Source organism: Schistocerca cancellata, chromosome 3, assembly GCF_023864275.1.
Source record: "Schistocerca cancellata isolate TAMUIC-IGC-003103 chromosome 3, iqSchCanc2.1, whole genome shotgun sequence".
Classification (NCBI taxonomy): Eukaryota; Metazoa; Arthropoda; class Insecta; order Orthoptera; family Acrididae; genus Schistocerca; species Schistocerca cancellata.
This window is the reverse complement of record NC_064628.1, coordinates 95,102,999-95,127,335: the sequence shown is the minus strand read 5'-3', so window position 1 is coordinate 95,127,335 and position 24,337 is coordinate 95,102,999.

Below are 24,337 nucleotides of genomic sequence, written 5' to 3'. Positions count from 1 at the left end.
TCCCCATCGACGCGCAAGTCGCCGCAGTGGCGTCAAATCGGAAGACTTTCACCCGGCGAACGGTCTACCCGACGGGAGGCCCTAGCCACACGACATTTATCCGGCAGAAGTCTTAAAAATTTTTGATGGTTAATACCACTTGTCTACACCATGAAAAATTAAAAAGAATAATTGAGTTCTGCAGGATGGCGACCTCGCGTTGAAGCTAATTGCAAGAAAATAAAAACAATTGTTTAGCGATTTACGTGCTTTTCTTACAACAATATATATTTTACGTGAGCTATGAAGTACTGTTTTAAGAAGGTCTAGTGGTCATAGGGTTGTGTAACTCGCGGAAGAACGCCGTAAAAACACTGAAATATCCGAATAGGTTGACGCTCGAAGATAGGCGCCAACTGTCGTTCGACAGAGCCTGCGCATCAAGTTTTAAGAACCAGTACTGAGTGAAGAATCTACAGGTATTCTTCAGCCCATTGCACAGAGATCCTGTATGGACCCCGAAGACAAGGTCTGGACTAGTAACACTGGGCACACGTTTCAGACCTGACGTCTGCCGCGCTCCATACGATACTGCAGTGGGAAGAAAGCCGAACATGGGGTACAATGTTAAGTACCCTCTGCCACGCGCTTCACACGGGTTTGCAGACTTCTACGCATGTAGATGCAGGAAGGGCGATAAGCAGTGACACACTCGACAGCCGGCAAGCAGTTCGCTGACTCCCGTCTGTAAAAGCGAGGAGCGCCGGTTCGCTTGACAAGGTACACGGCGTCTGTAGACGCCGGGAGACGAAGCTTTGCGCCTCTCGTCCGACGTGACGGCTGCGATCCAATGTAAAGCGGGCCGCTTCCACTCTCTGCACCTAGATGCACGACCGCCCGTGCTGAAGGGCTCTTAGAGCTCACGAGCGGTCAATAAGCAAGAAAGTGAAAGTGGAATCATAACTGCTGGTGATCTCGGTAAGGTAGAAATCACGGCAAGCCATTGTCGAAGGTGACGCAACAGTAAATAATAATAATAATAATAATAATAATAATACACCCTGTGGAGGCCCGGGAAAAGAATAGGCCTCCGGTATGTTCTGCCAGTCGTAAAAGGCGACGAAAAGAACAAACCACTAATAGGGCTAACCCCCCTTTTAGTGTGATTACTTGGTTCAGGACAGAACTAAAGAAACCTCGGACAAGCGCCCTCATGGTCGGGGACGACGCTTGAACCCTATGCCCGCCCACAATGGTAACGACACTGCTAGCCAACTGGAAAATGATTTAAATCCAAATAGAGGTGTTTTGCAGGATATGCTTCCTGCAACCACCCTAGAAGGAAAACAAAGACAGAGGATGAGATGGTCAGATGAAGTTAATCGACACCTCATGTTCTGTTATTACCAAGCAACAAATCTAGGAACCAACACAACTGGATACAGATCACAAGTATACACAACATTTATTACCAGATACCCAGAATTAAAATTTTTAACAGAACAACGACTAGCTGATCAGATCCGTGTAATAATAAAAAATAACAGGATACCCCAGTCAGAATTAGAAGACATCAAACAACAAGTACAACAAATACTGGAACAAAATAATGTGCAATTAGAAGAAGAAGAAAATGCAGTAATGGACTCAAACATCCCAGTAAAGGACTCAAACATCCCAGAGCAAACAAACAAAGACCAACACGCATCAATTAAACAATCAGAGGAAAACGAAATCTTAAGACAGCCACCAGAACAAGCACAAATAGAACACGAAGTGACACATGTTAGATATAGAAGAAAAATTTCAGTGACATATATAGAATACAAAGACACAAATACAGACATTAGACCATTCTTGCATAGACCGCCAAATAACCCACAAGTCGAAACAACAATAAAAACTATCAACACAATCATACACAACAAAATAAATGAAAACACAACTATGGAAGAGTTACAACTACTGGTTTATATAGGAGCACTCGCTACACTAAATATACACACTAGGCAGAGATCAGAACCAACCAACACACAGAAGAAACCCACAAAACCAGCATGGCAACACAGGCTACAGATCAGAATAGAAAAACTGAGAAAAGACATCAGACAGCTAACACAATTTATAAGAAATGAAATATCAGACAAAAAACGAAAAAGGTTAGGTAAAATCTCACAACAAGAAGCAATAGAGCAATTAGATGAAAAGAAGCAGAAATTACAAGCATTGGCCAAACGACTTAGAAGATACAAAAAAAGTGAAAATAGAAGGAAACAAAACCAAACATTCAACACAAACCAAAAGAAATTTTACCAGACAATAGATAACACACACATTAAAATAGACAATCTACCAAACATAACAGACATGGAACACTTCTGGAGCAACATATGGTCAAACCCGGTACAACATAACAGGCATGAACGGTGGATACAAGCAGAAACTTACACATACAAGATAATACCGTGGATGCCTGAAGTGATAATTTTGCAACATGAAGTCACCTAAGCAATTAATTCTACTCACAATTGGAAAGCCCCTGGAAAAGATAAAATACCAAATTTCTGGCTAAAGAAGTTCACCTCAGCACATTCACATCTAACTAAATTATTTAACAGTTACATTGCAGACCCATACACATTCCCTGATACACTTACACAAGGAATAACTTATCTGAAACCTAAAGATCAAGCAGACACATCAAACCCAGCTAAATATCGCCCCATGACATGCCTACCAACAATATACCAAATATTAACTTCAGTCATTACACAGAAATTAATGACACATACAACACAGAACAAAAATATAAATGAAGAACAAAAAGGCTGTTGCAAAGGAGCATGAGGATGCAAAGAACAAATGATAATAGATGCAGAGGTGACATAACAAGCTAAAACCAAACAAAGGTCTCTACACTACGCAAACATTGATTACCGAAAAGCTTTTGATAGTGTACCCCACTCATGGTTACTACAAATATTGGAAATATACAAAGTAGATCCCAAATTGATACAGTTCCTGAACATAGTAATGAAAAATTGGAAAACCACACTTAATATCCAAACAAATTCAAGTAATATCACATCACAGCCAATACAGATTAAGCGTGGGATTTACCAAGGAGACTCATTAAGTCCTTTCTGGTTCTGTCTTGCTCTGAACCCACTATCCAACATGCTAAATAATACAAATTATGGATATAATATAACTGGAACATACCAACACAAAATCACACATTTGCTATACACGGATGATCTAAAACTACTGGCAGCAACAAACCAACAACTCAACCAATTACTTAAGATAACAGAGGTTTTCAGCAATGATATAAATATGGCTTTTGGAACAGACAAATGTAAGAAAAATAGCATAGTCAAGGGAAAACACACTAAACAAGAAGATTACATATTGGATAACCACAGCAACTGCATAGAAGCGATGGAAAAAACAGACGCCTATAAATATCTAGGATACAGACAAAAAATAGGAATAGATAATACAAATATTAAAGAAGAACTAAAAGAAAAATATAGACAAAGACTAACAAAAATACCGAAAACAGAATTGACAGCAAGAAACAAGACAAAAGCTATAACTACTTATGCTATACCAATATTGACCTACTCATTTGGAGTAGTGAAATGGAGTATCACACACCTAGAAGCACTCAATACACTTACACGATCACAGTGCCACAAATATAGAATATATCACATACTTTCAGCAACAGAAAGATTCACATTAAGCAGAAAGGAGGGAGGAAGGGGATTTATCGACATAAAAAACCTACATTATGGACAGGTAGACAATTTAAGAAAATTCTTTATAGAACGAACAGAAACTAGCAAAACACACAAAGCAATCACTCATATAAATACATCGGCTACACCATTGCAATTTCATAACCACTTCTACAAACCTTTAGATCACATAACATCAACAGATACGAAGAAAGTAAATTGGAAAAAGAAAACAGTACATGGCAAGCACCTGTATCATCTAACACAGCCACACATCGATCAAGACGCATCCAACACATGGTTAAGAAAAGGCAGTATATACAGTGAGACGAAAGGATTCATGATTGCAATACAGGATCAAACAATAAACACCAGATATTACAGCAAGCATATTATTAAAGATTCCAATACCACAATAGTTAAATGCAGACTTTGCAAACAACAAATAGGAACAGTAGATCACATCACAAGCGGATGTACAATACTAGCAAATACAGAATATCCCGGAAGACACGACAATGTAGCAAAAATAACACATCGACAACTTGCCATACAACATAAACTAATAAAACAACACGTTCCCACATACAAGTATGCACAATAAATTGTACTGGAGAATGATGAATACAAATTATACTGGAACAGAACCATTATAACAGATATAACATCACATAACAAACCTGACATCATAGTCACCAATAAAAAGAAGAAAATAACACAACTAATCGAAATATCCATGCCCAATACAACAAATATACAGAAGAAAACAAGAGATAAAATTGAAAAATACAACCAACTGGCTGAGGAAGTCAAGGACATGTGGCATCAGGATAAAGTTGACATTATACCAATTATACTATCAACTACAGGAGTCATACCACACAATATCCACCAGTACATCAACGCAATAGAGCTACATCCAAACGTATATATACAACTACAAGAATCTGTAATTACTGATACATGTTCAATTACCCGAAAGTTCCTAAATGCAATTTAACATATACCGTATAGTTAAAAGGAAGTCACGCTTGATCAAGGTACGCGTCACTTCCCATTTTTAACCAGACTTAACGTCTGAGAAAGTAAAGAAATAATAATAATAATGTACACTGTTCACCAGGGAGATGGAATCTCCCCTCTTCTGTTTAACAAGATTCTGGAAAAAATTGTGAGGACATGGGAAAAGGAAATAAAAGGAATTCAGCTTGGGATTAAAAAAAAAAAGAGCAGAGAATTATGGTGAAGTGTCTCGCTTTCGCGGACGATCTTGCCATTCTAACGAACAATAGAGAGGAAGTCAAACGCATTGGAAAAAATACACGAAATCTCACAGAAAACTGGGCTACAAACCTCCTACGAGAAAACAGAGCCGGCCGGAGTGGCCGTGCGTTTCTAGGCGCTACAGTCTGGAACCGCGTGACCGCTACGGTCGCAGGTTCGAATCCTGCCTCGGGCATGGATGTGTGTGATGTCCTTAGGTTAGTTAGGTTTAAGTAGTTCTAAGTTCTAGGGGACTGATGACCACAGCAGTTAAGTCCCATAGTGCTCAGAGCCATTTGAACCATTTTTTTTGAGAAAACAGAGTATATGGAAAACAGACCTGTAGATAATCTCCCCATTACTGCTCAATACGGGAAAATTGCACAAGTTGCCCACTTCAGATATCTGGAAGAGATAATCCAACCATCAGGACTGAACTCAATAGCCAATAAACATAGAATCTTCAGATTACAAAAAGCATATTAGCTAACTTGGAATCGCTATAATAGGAAATCTATTTCTGTCAATGCGGAACTAATGCATTAAAACACAGTCCTACCAGAAGCACTTTATGTTGCACAAACTACAGTGATTCATAGTCATATTAACATCAGAGAGATTGAAAAGTAGGAAAGAAAAATTCTGAGGAAAATATATGGACGAGTGTTTCGGGAAGGAATCGGATGAAGAGGCCAACGAGAGAGATTTACGAAGACATAGAAACAATAACAGCCACCATTAGAAACAGAAGGATGAAATTTTATGGACATATCAACACCATGAATAAAAGCAGGCTCACAAGACAAATCTTTGAGATAGTAAACAAGAGCAAAAACAAGAAAAATTGGACAAGTGAAGCAGAAGAGGACATTAAAGAGCTGGGGATCACACAAGCCAACATAAACAATAGAAAATGGCTCTGAGGACTATGGGACTTAACATCTGAGGTCATCAGTCCCCTAGAACTTAGAACTACTTAAACCTAACTAACCTAAGGACATCACACACATCCATGCCAAGGCAGGATTCGAACCTGCGACCGCAGCGGTCATAAACAATAGAGAACAGTTTAGAAACATCATACAGAAAAACAAATTTAAACAAGAACACACGGAGAACAGAACGGGAAAAAGATGGTCGGAAGAACGCAAGAGAGAACACAGTGAACGTATGAAGAGAATTTGGGAAGAAAGAAGAAGAAATCATGACTACTCAAGTTCAATCGCTCTCTCAAAAGGGAATAATAGAAAATAATAATAATAATAATAATAATAATAATAATAATAATAATAATGTACACTGTTTGTGTACATTCCTATACATACAGAATCTCACCACAAAATACTGACGGATAAACATAGTTCCGCATTTTAAAAACCTGGGGGAAAATTTTGGAACCTACTGGACTAGGAAAAAAAAAAGGTCTCAAGAAACTCAAGCACAGAAACTAGAGAGAGCCTACGGTCGAACACATCAACTTTACAACAAAAAGTTCATGTCCATGTGTAACGCCGGAAATGCATATCCTCCTATTTCCATCTATTGCACTGCAAATTTTTTTCCTTATTTTGTTACCTGAAGATATAACATTTCTGTGTCTTTGTATATTGTAATTGTTTTACTCTTTGTATATATATGCATTTATGTCTATTTATAATTGGTTTGTTTTGTGATTATTATTTGTATTTAAACGCTGGGTCTGGCCTAGGGAAAACTATGCTATCGAACGAATACATCGATAGGTCGTGTGGAGAACCAAAGTGTTTAGGATCTTTGGTAGTGTTAACTCTGTCGCGTGGAGCGCGGGCAGAGGGAGAGTGTGGCTGGGGTGGTGCAGTGGAGCAGGTGCGCTGTGTGACGCTCCCTCGAGTTGCCGCGCTTTCGGGGTAGGGCAGCATGTAATTGCGCTCGACTTGCTATGATAGTTTCTGACACGGTGTCGCGGACGGGAAGCATTAGCTGGTGCACATCAAGAGCCCGTTTCACCTGGTGACCGTGTCGAAAAGAAGGCGCGCCAACATCCAGCTTCTGCAACAGCGACGGCCGACAATGAGTGACTGTCGCCACCTCCTCGATCGACGGCTTCAAACCTTCAATCAACCAACAAGGAAGACTGGAAGCACGTAAAGTTTTAGAACTGTATGGCAGACCTTAGCTTTTCAAACTGTTCCATTTTCATAACTAAATTAGAGCAACGTAGCATGAACCTTTGTTGCTCATTGCTCCATTTGCATTACCAAGCAGGGTCCCTTCCTTTTCCGGAATGAACCCGAGTGTCGTTGAAGTTCAAACGCCAGCATCATTCGATTTCACTGCTTTAATTTCAAAGTTCAGTTAAGGTATTCATAGCTGGCTACAATATTTAGATTACACAAGCACAAATTAAGAGTGCGAGTTTTGTTACCGTATTTTAGCTTACCTGTGACTGCAGCTCAGCTTGGTACGTACTAAATTTTACTATTGTTAATTGTTCAGAATCATTTAATTCAAGTTCAAAGTTAAATCTCTTATTTCTAAATTGCGTAGATTCAAGTAGCTTTTGAAATGATTGTTGAGGTAGTCCAAGACTAACCGTATTTTACTGAATTTCGTAGTGCTTCAGAAAGAAAGCTCACTATTAACTTCAGTCACTAAATTAACTTTCGATTTTCCGGTTTTATTAATTCTTTTGCTAAATTAAGTCAGAGAGTAGTGAAATTTATTACTTCTGACAAACTTTCAGATTTCACACTACACGTGTCAACCTTCAGTTGCCACACTTCTAGTGCTAATTATATGTGTAATAACCTTTCTTTTTCAGTTACTATAGTAAATGTCCTTAGGACTGGCGACCGTAATTTCCCCTAAATCTCAAATATCAAATTACCGCTAGTTAATTGTTAACGTAACGGCCGCACATTTACTTTCTTTATTAACTTTACCCCTTTTCAAAATTAATTTCCACCAGTTTCATTTGCATTTTTCCTTTCATTTAGGTGTAACCCTTTCCTCCCTCTTTACCGACAAATTAACTTCGGTAACGATTGCTTTTCCCAAATTTCCATTAGGTACACGCGGTTTAATTTTTCACTGTCATTAAGATCGATAAGTGAGGGGGAGGTTCCACATGCATGCCAAAATCAGGCGCTACAGCACTGTTATTAAACCCGAGGTGCTATACACAGCAGAAACCTTGTCACTCCATAACAAGATGCTACTAGAGAATCTACAAAAAGAAGAACGAAAGATCATTAGCAAAATCCGTGGACCACGAAAAACTGAAGCTGGATGTAGACTGAAAACCAACTAAACTACAGAGAAAATTTCAAATACTGCTGCTTACATTAGAAAAAGACGCCTTAAATTCTATAGACACATACAGACTCCCTGCGTATAGACTCACAAGCCAGATACTCACAGCCACTGAAAACCTTGAAGGTATGACACGGGCCGAGCAAGTACGAAGAGAACTTACTGAAGCTCTCGGGACACTGCAGACCGTAACATCTGACAAAGTAGAAAAGTGGGAAGTCCAGCGAGAAACAAGAGTCAAAAAGACCGGTACAAAGTGGACGGATGAAAGAAAGAAAGCCATGAGCGAGAAAATGAAGGTCTCATTGAAAACCCGCAGGAAGAAATGTAGAAGTTTCACGTGATATACAAAGGGTCTACTACATGTATAATAATAACAATAGTAATAGAAACGCAGCGAAATGCCAAATGGACAAACCATCAAGTGTCAACAGCCAGAAGCCTACAAATACCTAGACATTTAGCAGTTGGACAACATCAAGCACTGGGAGGTAAGAAGCGCAGTCGGCAAAACGTACACCCAAAGGGTCAGAAGAACTTTGGAAAGCAAGCTGAATGGCAGTAATACCATCACGGCATATAATACGTGGATCGCACACGTCATCAGATACGCTGCAGCCATTGTGAATTGCACGCAATTAGAGCTAAATGATGTGGACAGAAAAATAAAAAAACTTGTCGATTCTTCATGCAATCCACTCTCCTAGGGAACATGTCCTGAAAAGCAAGTGGCACACGAATCTTGCAAGTGAGTCAGACAGTGGAAGAAGAGAACTATGTATTGGCAGACTATGTGAAAGGTATGAAAAAAATCAGCTCTTACACAAAGCTTCTCAAGGTACAGTAATCCAAGACTCAATACGGGAAAGCTGCGTTCCAATGCCAGACTCGGCCTTCGCAGTTTTTGAAGATTTTTTTGAGTCATCAGTCTTCTGGCTGGTTTGACATGGCCCGCCACGAATTCCTCTCCTCTTTATCTCACAGTAGCTGTATGTATTCCAGTCTCTGTCTTCCTCTTCAGTTTTTGCCCTCTACAGCTCCCTCTAGTACCATGGAAGTCATTCTCTGATGTCTTAAAAGATTTCAGACCAACCTGTTCCCTCTCATTGTAAGTGTTTTCCACAAATTCCTTTCCTCTCCGATTCTGCTCAGAACCCCCTCATCCCTTACCTTATCACTCCACCTAACTTTCAACATTCGTCTATAGCACCACATCTCAAGTCTTTTCTGTTCCGGTTTTCCCACAGTCCATGAAGAAGATTGAATGCAAAATACATAAAAAAGATGCCTGGTCTTCGCTGGCCAGCGGAACCATAAATAAGGAAACTGAATTCCTGATTTTTGCTGCACTGGAACGAGCCACTAGAAATAACGCCGTCAAAGCAAGAATTGAGAAATCAGCAAATGATACAAAATGCAAAAAAAAAAAAAAAAAGAACTAACGAAACAGGTAATTATACCATGAACTGTTGCAAAGAGACAACTAAGACTGATTACAAGTAAAGGCGCTATGACCTGGCACCAATGATCTACTGAAACTTATGCCAAAATTACGATCCGGTGGTGGCAAGGAACTGCTGAGACTGCAAACCAACATGCCAGGTTACTGTGGGACTTCCAAATTCCGGCAAATCGAATACTGGAGCAGAAAACTCCAGACACCACAATTGTGGAGAAAAATAAAGAGTGGATCATTGAAACTGCCATCCAAGATGAAAGTAGAATCGTTGAGAAACAACTTGAAAAAACTTGCCAATCCGAGGACATTAAAGTCTGACTGGCATAAGCCAGTGAAAGTCAAATGGTTCAAATGGCTCTGAGCACTATGCGACCCAACTCATGAGGTCATCAGTCGCCTAGAACTTAGAACTAATTAAACCTAACTAACCTAAGGACATCACACACATCCATGCCCGAGGCAGGATTTGAACCTGCGACCGTTGCGGTCGCTCGGTTCCAGACTGTAGCGCCCAGAACCGCACGGCCACTCCGGCCGGCAGTGAAAGTCGCCACAGTGGTTCTCTCACACTGCAATCAATGCCAAAACTTCTTACCGCGCACGTGAAAACCATCGGCATTCACAAAATATCCTTCTGACAACTACAGAAAGCCACCTCACAGAGATACTACAGAAAGCCACCTCACAGAGATCTGCACGAATTATCAGCCAATCACCACGCAGTCCTAGACGCTTTGGAAGTCCTTACGAGTCATAAAAAACTAAATTCAGCATAGTGATCACATCTGCATAGTTTATTCTTGTACCATGAATAAATAATATTATTATTATTTCGTGTGGCTCAACGGCCTGATACAAAACTTTCGGGAGGACGACGGTTCAATCCCGCGTCCGGCCATCCTGATTTAGGTTTTCCGTTATTTCCCTAAAGCGCTAGAGGCAAATGCCGAGATGGTTGCTTTGAAAGGGCACGGCCGATTTCCTTCCCCATCCTTCCCTAATCCGATGAGACCGATGACCTCGCTGTCTGGTCTCCTCCCCCGGACAACCCCAACACAACAAATCTTTCGATTGGACGCCAATTTGGCGGCTTGCTTGTCCCTGAACACCCGATAATCCCACCTGGGAAAGGGGACCTACAGTTTAACGTCGAATCCGCACCACGTATCGTCCCTGGTGGATATCCTTATCTTTGGGAGCTGAAGGCGAGATAAAATGCAGTCTGAAAAATTTCCGTTGTCCGACCGAGAGTAGATCTCGTCCCCTTTCCGTTTCTCATGACTAATGACTACTAAGTTTGCTGATATGGAATACCTGACAGTAGGTGACAGCACAATGCACCTAATATGAAAAACGTGTGTTTTTTGGGTGTCCGGATACTTTTGATCACAAACTGTATGTAGCTGAGAGTTGGAAGCCAGCGAAAGGGAGAAAGTCTTGCGCAACCAGAAATGATTCTCATGGTTTTATTCCGCTGATGTTGTTTGTATTGCAAATGGCTCTGAGCACTATGGGACTTAACATCTGTGGTCATCAGTCCCCTAGAACTTAGAACTACTTAAACCTAACTAACCTAAGGACAACACACACATCCATGCCCGAGGCAGGATTCGAACCTGCGACCGTAGCAGTCGCGCGGTTCCGGACTGAGCGCCTAGAACCGCTATACCACCGCGGCCGGCTTGTTTGTATTGCAAAACAAGTAGGTAATAAAACGTGGTTATGAGATATACAAATTATTAATTCTGTGATTTTATTAGTGACAGAACGTTTATGAACATCATGTTTCGTTCACATGACCGTTACGGAGTGACGGGCTTATTTTATCGCTTAGCATTCCTGTTTGGCTCAAAATTTCTTTCACGCCTGTTCAATAATTTTTCAACCATATCACAAGATATACAGTGGCAGTTAAATATGACAACCTTTCTGACAGACGAGATAGCCGCTGTTCGTTCTCGCACACGGATGTGAAGTACGTCCACATGGGCGCCACGATCTTACTGTACTTCTGGCACGCCGCCTCGCCGCGTTTATGCTTTACACACGTGTGAACGCCGACTGACACAGGAAACTGATGGAGTTGCTCCCACGCTGCAAATCAGCGAGTCAATGAGAGCAATTAATGCCGTACCCCGGCGCCATTCATTGAACCGGATCCAGTACTTCACGCCGGTGCAACATTTCGCTCACTAAGAGAACAAGAGTTGTGTAACACTACGACCGATATTACTTTACTGTTTTCTTCCGCACTGAACAAAGCAATTGCATGTAAGCTTAAGTCACATCACCTCAAGCCGAGTGCCATATCTCACACGATGCTGTTTCATGAAACTTAAGATGTGAGAAAAAGTGAAAAATTTCTGTTCTCCAAGTTACACAGACGAGGCTATCCAAAGCTTGTTATTCAGTTTGCATAATGTATCTACATGACTGATAGAAGCTGATATTCCTGTACGTCACACCGAAATACAACCTTTAATTAATACGTTAAAAGAGGTAAAGAAACGGCAGTCGTCGAGTTGAAAAAATCACGACTAACAGGATCAACTAACAACGTCCGGAAGCCAGAATGAGATTTTCACTCTGCAGCGGAGTGTGCGCTGACATGAAACTTCCTGGCAGATTAAAACTGTGTGCCGGACCGAGACTAGAACTCGCGACAAGTGCCCTCATTCTGGAAACATCTCCAAGGCTGTGGCTAAGCCATGTCTCCGCAATATCAGGAGTGCTAGTTCTGCAAGGTTCGCAGGAGAGCTTCTGTTAAGATTGGAAAGTAGGAGACAAGGTATTGGCAGAAGTAAAGCTGTGAGGACGGGGCGTGAGTCGTGCTTGGATAGCTCAGATGGTAGAGCACTTGCCCGCGAAAGGCAAAGGTCCCGAGTTCGAGTCTCGGTCCGGCACACAGTTTTAATCCGCCAGGAAGTTTCAACGTCCGGAGTTTGCATCCTTCGTGACATTTGTTTTATAGGCATTAGGCTACCGTCAGAGGCGTATAACTAACGTTTCGTCTTCCAATGCTGGGGACATCATCACATCATCAGAGGCTATAAGGACTGGGACAGCAGTCTCAGATTCAAACAAGCTCACCAAACCGAACACACTATACGCATCGAAGAAACGATAGGTTTGTGACGTCACCAGACAGCTGCCTAAGATAGTAGTGTATTTCCGACTTGTGTTACACAGCTCGTAGTGTGTGTGTGTGTGTGTGTGTGTGTGTGTGTGTGTGTGTGTGTCTGTGTGTGTGTGTGTGTGCGCGCGCGAGCATTAAAATTCAATTTGGAAGGACACCAAGGGTATCATTCACTCATAACATGAGTGTGTGTGTGTGTGTGTGTGTGTGTGTGTGTGTGTGTGTGTGTGAGAGAGAGAGAGAGAGAGAGAGAGAGAGAGAGAGAGAGAGAGAAAATCGTAAAGCTGATATGCTATTACGAAAGAGAAACAGAGATAGCCGGCCGGAGTGGCCGAGCGGTTCTAGTCGCTACAGACTGGAACCGCGCGACCGCTACGGTCGCAGGTTCGAATCCTGCCTCGGGCATGGATATGTGTGATGTCCTTTGGTTAGTTAGGTTTAAGTAGTTCTAAGTTCTAGGGGACTGATGACCACAACAGTTAAGTCTCATAGTGCTCAGAGCCATTTGAACCATTTTTTTCAAACAAGAGATACATTAAGAAACATGAAAGGAAAACCAACAGCATTTAACCGAAACACTGGGAACCTATAATAATGACAAAAAACAATGGAGTAAGAAAGCGAAGAAAACGATCACAACGAACATCACTATCTTCAACTGCAAAGGATTGCGAAAAAAGGAATAAAAAAATGGTTCAAATGGCTCTGAGCACTATGGGACTTAACATCTATGGTCATCAGTCCCCTAGAACTTAGAACTACTTAAAACTAACTAACCTAAGGACAGCACACAACACCCAGCCATCACGAGGCAGAGAAAATCCCTGACCCCGCCGGGAATCGAACCCGGGAACCCGGGCGTGGGAAGCGAGAACGCTACCGTACGACCACGAGATGCGGGCAAAAAAAAAAAAAAAAAGGAATATAATCTCAACTTCGTTTCATAACTGGTTCGATGGGACCCGCCATTCTTTATCATCTCCTGCAACTCTCTGTTCACATGAGTGTAGCGTACGCAACACAATCTACAGTTTTTTTAATATATTCCAACCTCTGCCTCCTTCTACAATTTTTTGCCCCCTAAATCTACCTCTAGTTTCTTGGAAGTTATTCCCTAGTGCCTTAACCTACGTTCTATTTTCCCCACACCTTCTTCTAGAGAGTGTTTCCTGTATATTCCAGTCAGTCATTCTCAGGAGTGCCTCATCGTTTCTTACTGTATCAGTCCACTTGATTTTCAGCAACCCTCTGTAATACCAAATCTAACAGACTTCCATTCTCGTCTCGTTAGATTTCCCCATAGTCCATCAATCATTTGCGTACAATGTGTGGTCCAGACGTACATTCCCGAAAATTCATCTCAGATAAAGTTCTAAGTTTGACAAGAGTACACTTCTTCAATCTCTATTTCCCTGTACAAGTCCGCTTCTTACACCTCCAGCTGCTTCGTCCATCATGGGTTGTTCCGTTTCCAGGGTAGCAGAATTCCTTCACTTCGTCCGCTATGTGGTCCCCAATTTTGATTTCAAATTTTTCATACTTCCAAATACTTCGGTTTACTCCCAGTCCACAACTGTTCCTATTCTCTGGGGGACAACGATGTTATGAGTGTGTCCTTCCACAGTGAATTTTAATGCCGTTTGCGAAATGTTCTATTATTTCCATCGTTAGTTCGATGTACAACTGTAATGTTAGGGGAGAAAGACTGCATTTCTATCTGATGCCAGTTTCAATCCAAGCAATTTCCTCTTGCTCACACATTCATATTGTTTTTCCCTCTCCGTACTTGTCTACATTCATACTCTACAAACCACAGTGAAGCGCATGGTAGAGCGTACTTCCCATTGTACTAGTGATTAAGGCTTTTTGCCGTTGCATTGACGTATGGAGCGACGGATGGATGACTGAATACATCTGTGCGTGCTGTAATTAATCTAATCTTGTCCTCACAGTCCCTACGGGGGCGATATGTAAAGGATTGTAGTATATTCGTATTCTCATCAGTTAATGCAGATTCTTAAAACACTGTAAATAGGCTTTGTCGGGATAGCTTGTGTCTATCTTCAAGAGTATGCCAATGCAGTTTCTTCAACATCTCTCTAACTCTCTCCCGCGGGTCAAACAAACCTGTGATCATTCCTGCTGCCCTTCTCTACGTACATTCAATATCCCCTGTTAGACCTGTTTAGCACGGGTCCCACACACTTGAGCACGACCGATTTCTAAGTAATCCCCTGATATCGTACGGGTAAACCGACGTCTGCTACTTGATTTGCCCGAGACTGAGACAATGAATCTTTGCAGTTCAAGTCTCTACAAAGTGTTGGTTCTTGTATTTAATTACTGTGTAGTATTCATCTTTCCCTATAGCGAATACCTACTGTTCTAAGGATTTCAAACATCTTCCAACTCTTTGCGTTGTTGAACGCTGAATCGACAAGTGCTATGAAACCACCTTGACGTTTTTAATTTTTGCCTTCATCACTTCATAAAAAAAAGTGGTTCAGAAGCGTTTGGCTTACGTGAAGGACTAGGTCATTGCCTTCTTTTAGGAATTCCACTGGATAACATTTCAGCAATGTTTCACGTCTGTTTCCTCGTCTGATACAATATGTACAGTATTCTCCGCGGTCCTTACTCTGTTTTACTTCACGTGCTTACTGACTAGCAATATTGGTTCTTTCGTGTAGTGGAACGACTAACAGAGAAGGTTTAAACAATAAAATACATTTAGAATGGGACATAGGGGAAGGGTCACAGTTTGGCTCAGCATTGGCTCGGGGCGGTAAGCAGCTTAACGACGACTCCACAGACACGCAAGAGCGCCAGAGGTACCCTCTTGGAACGTAAGTCACGCTTCGACGGCAAACAAGCCAATAACACAGCGCCGCCGGCGTACGTGTGTTCCTAACGGAACACCTCGTGCGGCCCACAGAGTTGACGGTGGACTCGCAGCCAGAAAGAGGCGGGTTCAGACCCCGGTGCGGGCATCCTGATTTACGCTTTCAGCTGATATTTCATACGCTACGGTACTGAAGTTGCTAATGTGGAAACAAAATGAATAACGGGCAAAGGAGCGCAATTCTACCTCAAGAATCTCTCATACGTTGTTCCCTTGTCTCCACTTTTTAACTCATAGTCATTTCTCTGATATTATCTAGCCATTTAATATTTTGTGTACAGATTTAATCATGATTAAGAACAGCATTATGAAATACATAGCTGTATCAGTATATTTCATGGAAGATGATCGATTTCTGTCTAGGATCAGACCATCATTGCATGCAAAAAACATCTCAACTATGTACTTAATCAATTGGAATAACAGTTATTAGTTGAAGACTATGTGCGTGATATGAATGTTCTATCGAACTCAGCTTCTCACTAATTTTCTCGGAAACAAACCTTTATAACAGGGTAAGAAATGAGGTAGTCATACAGGTGAATGGCAAACGTACTAGCTACTAACACTAGTAAGCCGCTCCTGTTTTCCATGCAGCCTTGACACTATTAACATCTGATTGACAGCTATCTCTTTGGTGCAACTGTACAGTCTTGTCTGACACTGCGAGACACTGCAGTGGTCTGTCCTCTTGCTAGTACGGCGTAGTGCGTAGCACGTGACCTTGCTACTGCGTGCTTTAAACAATGTTCTTCATTTGTACGAGTGGCTTGCTGGCCATTCTTCCCCCAACAGAAACATATAATGCAACCGATTCAAACACGAAAATATACAGAACGACATCTATGCTATTCTCAGACGGATGGATCGCATGATTCTCGGAATTTCTTACCTTGCATGATGCTATAGATACAGATACTGATGCAGTAAAAAATACTTGAATTTCATATTTTTTTCAGGAAGTAGAAATAATTGTTGTTTTCGTTTGGTGCTGGCCGCTGTGGCCGAGTGTTTTTAGGCGCTTCAGTCCGGAACCGCGCTGCTGCTGCTACGGTCGCAGGTTCGAATCCTGCCTCGGGCATGGATGTGTGTGATGTCCTTAGGTTAGTTAGGTTTAAATAGTTCAAGTCTAGGGGACTGATGACCTCAGATGTTAAGTCCCATAGTGCTTAGAGCCATCTTTCGTTTGGTGCTATTTATATATACATTTTGTTATGTATTATCAAGTGACAGAATTGTATGTTATAGAACAGCAACATACACCGAGTATATTTCAAAATATTTAGACAGTTATCTTAATTTTTATTTAGCTTTCCCTTGAGGACGTTGCATATTCTTTAAAAGTACATTGTGGAATAACAGTGTGTATCAAAACAATATTAATTTTCGCTTGCAGTGACAAAAATAATGGCAAGTATTAAAAGAAATTTATAATCTGACATACTGAATAATACAATGTCTTTATGAAATCAATGTCCAAACTAGTACACAGGACAAGAAACAATAACGAAGAAAAAATTAAATAAAGGGAAAATAAATTTAACTGTTTATAGAGAAGGTGACATAAAATTCCCTGAATTGTATAGTAAGGTATTTACGCATACTCAACAGGTCCCTAATTTTCTCCGCCGATACAGGAAGACGCTCTTTATACTTACAACATAGGAAACATAGTAACAGGTTTAGGGCTATTAACTTGATTTCGATTTTCTGTTTTTTTAGCAGAGAATGACGTACCCAAAGGCGAATGACATGAAGACTAAGACGCAGATACACTGAATATGGATAACCTGCATTAATGTTCAACCTCGTAACTAGTAATTTTCAAGTTTGGGTCACTCTTTATAATTTCTTCACAAACATTGACAGCAACAAAGGCTTTCTGGCTCAGTCCCTTTGTAATGAAAGGTGTACGTAAACAGGCTTCAGATATTACATGCTTCAGTTCACTGGTAATCTGACATCCGTGATCCATTTTTTTCTCGATTACTGCAAAAGTACCATCGCAAGGTGGAAATTTATGTCCCGAAGCAATAAACTATTGCTCCACTGCTATGAACTGTCCTAGGAAAGAAGCGTCACTGTAAAACAGTATCACTGACCCGTCATTGTTTTGCTCAAACCAACGGCCAGACCAAACAAACTGTTCCAGTGATATACTACCTTCTGACATGCAGTACTACTTCATGTTGGTGTAGTTTTTTCAGGATTGTCTTTACCAGCTACAGAAATATAAAAGTATCCACTGTTCCTCTTACTTTTCTTGACATTACGCTTCCAGTTTGATTGATGTAGTTTCCTATCTGTTTTTATTGAACGATACAATGTCCTTTGTAGTGAAACTTACATCAGCCATATCCACCATTTCACTGATATGCAACGTTCTTCTAGGATGGTCAACTTTACAACTACAAATAGCTCAACTTGTAATCAGAAAGAAAGGTATCCTTTGCTGCAGTATCTCATGTGTCTCATGTAATGTACCACTTCATTCCAGCGAAAACTCAATACTGCCAAAAACGTAATGTACGACCTTCTTCGAGGAAAGCATTCAGGATTTAGCAAGTGAATGCTTTCCTCGAAGAAGGTCGTACATTACGTTTTTGGCAGTATTGAGTTTTCTCTGGAATGAAGTGGTACATTACATGAGACCCATGACATTATATATATATATATATATATATATATGAAGGTGAGCTTTACTACAACGGTTGTGCAAGAATCACCTGATAAGTCATCTATTCTGACGTCTGTGCATTTACGACAATTTAATGAGTGATCGAAACGGAAATAAAATTCTCTCTTTTTCCAGTGTCGCAATCTTTGTTCGGGCATGAGCATAGAATTCACGTGTTTTTATTGCGCGCCGAAAACTTGGATGAATTGTCGTACATCTGCTACGAAATACGCCGATTTAATCACTAGGGACAGTGACTGCTGGAAATGGAGAACGGAAAAAAGGGGTCAAGCAAATTCGACGTAAACATTCCGAAGGTTAATGGAACAATCTTTTCTTGTTCGCAAAGAGGCTCTAGCTTCTGGAGTTAGGTTCCTAAGTGACAGCTGGCGCAGCACGTGGCATTAAAGCACTTAAGAGGCAAGGCACGGTCATTTACGATGTCAGAGTACCGGTGTGTTTTAGGTCTTCTTAGTCCACAGCCGCCGTCTTGTCTGAAGATGACGTAGAGCCCCTAACTTATTATCCGTACACACTTCCCACAATCAAACAGAAAAAAACTATTAGCCCGACCTTCTGGCAGTTTTATTGTCGCCAGGCTTTTATAGACGTTAGCTGCACAGTCATACTTCCAGGAAGAGAGTTGCGAACACCAAAGATGGAGTGTCAGCGAACGGTCTTCGGTTGATAGTCACAACAACAGAATAAGCTGGACCGCTAATTGTTGCTTCGAAAGGCATGTGAGGGTAGAGTGGTCATAATCACATTTTCTCGATCACGCCAAGTATTACAATACCACGCTATTGTTGCTAGATGGCTGCCCACAATACGCAGCGAACCATTATCTTTTATTGTTTACACGATACTTACATTCCTCTAGTAGGGGGAGGGTAGGCCAGCTGACGAAGGAAACTTTATCAGTTTTAAGCATTTGATTAATTGTAGTCTAAAATCCAAAGAATGGTCTTATGCAGCTCCCCATGCTACTCCATCCTGTGCAGACCTGTCCATCTTCGAATAACTATTGCAACCAACATCTGAATCTGCTTACTATATTCATCTCTTTGTGTCCGTCTATAATTTTTACCCCTCACATTTCTCTCCAATACTAAATGTTTAATCCCTTGATGTCACAGAATGTATCCTATCACCCGACCCCTTCTGTTGGTAGAGTTATGTCACAAATTTCTTGTCTCCCCAAGTCTGTTCAGCACATCCTCATTAGTCACATAATCTACTCCTCTAATCTTCACCGTTCTTCTGTAGCCCGACATTTCAAAAGCTTCTATCTTCTTCTTGTCCATGTTTCACTTCCATACATGGCTACACTCCATACAAATACCTTCAGATAAGACCGCATTAATTGTTAACAAATTTCTCTTCTTCAGGAGCGCTTTTCTTGCCATTGCCAGGCTACATTTTACACCATCCCTACTTCAACTATCATCAGTTATTTTTCTGTCCAAATAACAAAACCTGTCTACTACTTTAAGAGTCTCGTTTCCTAATCAAATTCCGTCAGTATCACCTGACTACATTCCATTTTCCTTGTCTCGTTTATGTTGATCTTCATCTTGTATTCTGCTTTCAAGACTCTGTCGATTCCGTTCAACTGTTCTTCTAAGTCCTTTACTGTCTCTGGCAGAACTGCAATGTCATCGGCAAAACCTCAAAGTTTTTATTTCTTCACCCTGAACTTTAATTACTACTCCAACTTTGTGTTTGGTTTCCTTTACTGCTTGCTCAGTGTACAGACTGAATGACATCGGGGATAGGCTACGAAAGTGCCTCACTCGCTTCTCAACAACTGCTTCCATTTCGTGCCCCTTGTCTATTATAAGGAACTTATAACAAGTTGTAAATAACCTTCCACGCCCTGTATTTCATCGCTGCTACCTTCAGAATTTCAGAATATTCCAGTCAACATTGCCAAAAGCTGTTTCTGAGTCTAGAAATGCTATAAACGTAGGTTTCCCTTAAAAATCCATAACAATTGTTTTTGGATTGAAAACGATGCTTCGAAGATTGTAAAATAGCCACAGGGGTTTCAGCGACAGTACTACATAACTTCTCTCCACATCCGTTTCTCAAATTGCTGAATCATACGTGTTCCTTTAGTAGTATATTACAATGCACACATTAAAGGATTTAATTGTTAACAGTGAGCCGCGTGGTCTAAGGCGCCTTGTCACGGTCCGTGCGGCTCCCCTCGTCGGAGGTTCGAGTCCTCCCTCGGGCATGGGTGTGTGTGTTGTCCATAGCCTAAGCTAGTTCAAGTTAGATTAAGTAGTGACTAGGCTTTGGGACCGATGACCTCAGCAGTTTGGTCCTAGAAGACCTTACCACCAATTGATAACAACTGATAACAATCCAAGGGCTACATTTAGATTCATATAAAAGCCCATATGCCACAGCATACAATGGCTTTCTTCCAAGCAAAATTTCTAGTATACTGCACACGCTGCGCGAATGATTAAACCGAACGTAACTTCGAGTTGGGTGGGATTCCAGGCCCGTTATAAACACACACCTCACCCACTTTTGCAACTCATCTCAAGAGATATGCCGACCAATTGGGGCTGATTCAAATACACTGACGGGAAAAAATTACAACCCAAAAAGGATTTGTGCGACATAAACGAAATTTGGGTAGGTGCGTTTCTCCGTCTGAAAGATGTATCTATTCGAATTTCGCACTAATCGCGTAAGAGCGGCATTAGTGGCGAAATTATGAGGATGGAATTCAGGCTTGCTTTAAATACACACTGTAGCAGTCGTATGATAGTTACCTTTGCCGGCCGCTGCGGCCGAGCGGTTCTAGGCGGTTCAGTCTGGAACCGCACGACCGCTACCGTCGCGGGTTCGAATCCTGCCTCGGGCATGTATGTTTGCGGAGTCTTTAGGTTACTTAGGTTTAAGTAGTTCTAAGTCTAGGGCACTGGTGGACCTCAGATGTTAAGTCCCATAGTGCTCAGAGCCATTTGAATGGAGTTACCTTTGAGATTGGATGTGGTAAGTTAGTTTGTCAACTGTGTCTTCAAGGCGACAATGACGCCATTATCAGTACACACGGAGTTTGCACGAGGCCGTGTAATAGGGCTACGAGAAGCTGAATGTTTCTTCTGCGATATTACAGAAAGACTTGTCAGGAATGAAGCCACTGTACATGATTATTGGCAGCACTGGTCAGAGAATATACGGTCATAAGATGACTGGGGTCCTGGACGATCGCGTGGCACTATCGAGAGGGAAGACCATCCTATTCTGTGTCTGGCTCTGTCGCATCTAACTGTATCTGCAGCAACAATTTGAGCAGCAATTGGCACCGCAACGCCACAATGGATTGTTACAAACAGGCTACTTCGACACCGAGCTAGACGGTCTGAAGCGTGCATTCTACAAACTCCAAACCACCATCATTTGCGACTTCAGTAGTGTCAAGCGAGAGCTTATTGGAGCGAAGGATGGAGAGATCTGTTGTGTTTTCCGATGAAAGCTGGTTCTGTCTCGGTGCCAGTGATGGCTGTATGTTGGTTAGGAGGCGGCCAATTGGGGGGCTGCATCCAGCCTGTCTGCGTAGTAGACCCATTGGACCTACACCTGGAGTTATCTGGAGTGCAATTTTGTATGACAGAGGGAGCACTCTCGTGATCATCCCACGCCCTCTGACTGCAGATTTTTATGCCAATCCTGGTGATTCGATCTGTTGTGCTGCCATTTGCGAGTTGCATTGACGAGGGTATTTTCCAACAGGATAATGCTCGCTTAGATACTACTGTTCTCACCCAACGTACCCGACAAAGTATCGACATATTGCCTTGGCCTGCTCGATCACCAGATCTGTGTCCAATGGAGCACATATGGGACATCATCGGGTGACAACTCCAGCGTTATCTATAACCAGCATTAAGCGTCCATGCAACAGGCATGGGACTCCATCTCACAAGCTGACATCCGGCACCTGTACAAAACAATGCAGGCACTTTTGCGTACTTGCATTCAATGTTCTGGCAGTTTCACCGGTTATTAATGTACCAGCATTTCACATTTGAATGATGTAAGTAGACTGTTTAGGTTTTTATGCTGGTAACGTCACGTAGCGCTCTGTACGAAAATCACTGACTGTGCTGTGTGCAGTCTGGTTTGCATTGTTGGAATATTCTATTGTTGGGCGGTTGGATGTGAACAGCGCGTAGCGTTGCGCAGTTGGAGGTGAGCCGCCAGCAGTGGTGGATGTGGGGAGAGAGATGGCAGAACTTTATGAGAGCGGACGATCTTGACGTGTGCCCTTCAGAAAGAGTAAATTTCTAATACTATATATCATGAACTGATATATATATATATATATATATATATATATATATATATATATATATATAATGACTTTTGAACATTATTAAGGTAAATACATTGTTTGTTCTCCATCAAAATCTTTCATTTGCTGACTATGCCTATCAGTAGTTACTGCCTTCACTAGTTAGAATCTTTTATTTAGCTGGCAGTATTGGCGCTCGCTGTATTGCAGTAGTTCGAGTAATGAAGATTTTTGTGAGGTAAGTGATTCATGAAAGGTATAGGTTATTGTTAATCAGGGCCATTCTTTTGTAGGGGTTGTTTAAAGTCAGATTACGTTGCGCTAAAAATATTGTGTATCAGTTTAGTGATGATCAGAATAAGTAGAGAGAATAATGTCTGAGCCGGCCGCGGTGGCCGAGCGGGTCTAGGCACTTCAGTCCGGAACCGCGCGACTGCTACGGTCGCAGGTTCGAATCCTGCCTCGGGCATGGATGTGTGTGATGTCCTTAGGTTAGTTATGTTTAAGTCGTTCTAAGTTCTAAGGGACTCATGACCTCAGATGTTAAGTCCCATAGTACTCAGAGCCATTTGAACCATTTCGGGTAATGTCTGAGTACGTTCAGTTTTGCTCAGCTGTTTGAAAATCAAATAACGTAGAGGTTTATCAGCACATTAATTCATTAATTTTTCTAAGGGGACGTTCAATGACTTATCTCGTGCTGACATTAAGCTGTGATCTTGCAATGTTAAGCACTTAAATATGTTACCTAGACAAATGTCTTGCCGAAATTTAATCACTCTATATCAGTTACTGTTTGGTTCTGCAATTCTTTTTACGTCAGTGTACTACTCCCAAGCGCGTGCAACACGAAAACCGGCCATAACTCAAACGTTGGTAGTAGGCAAAAATAATTTTTTGTTGCCGCGTACAGCTTAACCAACTGCTACTTCATGTCTTCCAGTATGCAACCAAACCAAAGAGTAAGGTTCAAATTTTTAAAAAGTGACTAATATGAATGTGAACGGCAAAGGATTGTCACTAGCTTGAAACGTTGGCGGTGTGTGTGTGATTTTGAATCGCATTAGTATGATGGGCTGTGCGGCTGGTCCCGGCGGAGGTTCGAGTCCTCCCTCGGGCATGGGTGTGTGTGTTTGTCCTTAGGATAATTTATGTTAAGTAGTGTGTCAGCTTAGGGGCTGATGACCTTAGCAGTTAAGTCCCATAGGATTTCACACACATTTGAACAGTATGATGGGTGCTTTGCTCTACTGGTAACGGATCTGATACAGATGGGATTGCAGAAGAACTAATGCTGGAAACAAAATACGAGGTGAGTATTCAGAAGGATCGAGAGACGAAATTTGGGTAATACGAAGCGGGTAGAATTTCAGTTTTGCGGGAAAGGGCGGGAGGCGGTCGTCGTTTGGAATGGAAGTTAAAGAGAATGTTACAGGTGATAAGATTCTATCTCACGTCATCAGTGTGGTAAATGCAGCGTTGCATCATTGAACTAAAAGTGTGTGTGTCTTTATTATGCAGATAAACGCCAAACAAGGGACTAAAAGTTCCAGAGAATAAGGCAGCTTCAGC